Below are 2,246 nucleotides of genomic sequence, written 5' to 3' on the forward strand. Positions count from 1 at the left end.
GCTGATGGTTGTGTTTATTGGATGCTGGAATGCAGACTCTCCAGTGGTGATATCCACTTTAGTGTGGGCTCAGTGCTTCAGGACAATCCTGCTGGCAGAATGTGCAGAGAGAGCAGGCTTTATTAGATTCCTTAGTGACAAGTATGTTGTTGGGTAAGTATCTGACCACTTCTTAACCCTCCTTGATCTCTTCAGGCTTCAGTGTCAGGGCAGCCATGTTAAGAACGTTTTTGGCTGACCATCATAATGCTGACCCTGCTATAATCTAACCTCCATTATGGTTTCTGACTTTCACAAACCATGGCTGGTCTAATTGGGCTGGTTTGCTATTTTGATTCACCTGGACTTTCTCTCCCTACCCCATCACAAGCTTATTTATATTTGTGGCTAATCTTTGTGTTGTTGTCGTCTTCGTTAGGTGCCATCGAGTCAGTTCCAACTCATAGCAACTCTGTGCAACAAAGGAAACACTGCCTGGTCTTGTGCCCATCGTCACAATCATTGCAATGTTTGAGCCCATTGTTGGAGCCATTGTGTCAGTCCATCTCATTGAGGGTCTTCCTCTTTCGATGACCCTCTTCTGTACCAAGCATGATGTCTTTCTCTAGGGATTGGTCCCTCTTGATAACGTGTCCAAAGTACGTGAGACAAATTCTCACCATCCTAGCTTCTAAGGAGCGCTCTGGCTGTACTTCTTCCAAGACAGATTTGTTCTTTCTTCTGGCAGTCCATGGTATATTCAGCATTCTTCACCAGTACCATACTTAGAATATATCACTTCTTCTTTGGTGTTCCTTGTTCATTGTCCAACTTTCACATGCATATAAGGCAATTGAAAATACCATGGCTTGGGTTAGGTGCACCTTAGTCCTCACAGTGATGTCTTTACTTTTTAAACACTTCTGAAGAGATTTTTTACAACAGATTTGCCTGATGTAAAAACTCATTTGATTTTTTGTCTGCCACTTCCATGGGCACCTAGACTGTCAGCTAGCTAGCAGTTTCCTGATTCCACACACAATTCTGCCTCATGGCCCTACTCAGCTCTTGATAATGTCCTCTGTGCTTTTCTTGAGCTTGTTGGGCTCTTGGGAATTCTAATGTTTGTCATTGAAACTAGTACCTGCTGTTGGCCTTAGAACAAGGTCAATTCCATAATCCTAGTAGTAGTGAACTCGGGTGGCCAGAGGTTTCCTTGGTTTTTCCCAGCAATTAAGAGCCCCATAGGAGGATTCTCAGAAAAGATAAAGAAGGTCATGTAGTCGATTCTGGCTCACATTCTCCCTGGTGGTCCACTGGTGGGAGCACCTGTGCCCCAGTGTTCTTTAATAGCCAGCTTAACAAATTATGTATAGGTGGGTTTTTAAAGAAGCTATGAAGTAGAGACAATCATGCCTGACTTTCTTTTTAGGAGCCATGATACAACCATTTCCCCTGTGTTTTCTTAATAGCTCAGTACCATAAGTGGCACAGCAGGCTATCAAATATATGAGGCATAGTGCAGTATAATTGGAGATGATAAACTGGAATTAGAGACGCATTGTAACTTTTAATGATTAAGACCAAAGACTCTAGTCAGACTTCCTGGATGTGAATCCTGTGATAGTGTGCAAGTCACTTAACCTTTCTGTGCCTCAGTTTCCACATCTGTAAAATGGTAATAATAACAGTATGTTAAGATTGTTTGAGAAGTTAATGTACATCTAGCACTTAAGGTAGTGCTTGGCACATAGGAAGTTCTATTTAAGTGATTGCTGTTATTCTTGTTAAGGAGTCGTCTAGGCTGAACTGTCATTTTGTTGGAGCTTTTCCTCTCTGTCTGAGGGAATATGCACAGTGAACTTTGATGTTTAACTAGAGAGATAGGCATCTGCATTACAGGTGGAGATGAGAGGTTTTGAAGCCCTGGGTACAAAGGATCACCCCACTGGGCCTATCCTGGCATAGCTTTAGGTTAACCAAAGCCATCCTGTCTCAGAGAGCTTTAATTTTATGACCACTATTAAAACAAGGGAAGGAGCTCAGCTGCTAACCAAAAGGTCCATGGTTCGGACCCACCAGTGGCTCCATGGGAGAAAAGAGCTGGTGATCTGCTCCTGTAATGATTTCAGCCTAGGAAAACCCTATGGGACACTTCTGGTCTGTCCTATAGGGTCACTGTGAGTTGGAGTCAACTTGATGGCACACAACAACATTGAAACAAGGCAGCTTATGTGAAAAGATTTTTCCTATTAGGTTGTATCAGT

This window comes from Trichechus manatus, unplaced genomic scaffold, assembly GCF_000243295.1.
Source record: "Trichechus manatus latirostris isolate Lorelei unplaced genomic scaffold, TriManLat1.0 scaffold00080, whole genome shotgun sequence".
NCBI lineage: Eukaryota > Metazoa > Chordata > Mammalia > Sirenia > Trichechidae > Trichechus > Trichechus manatus.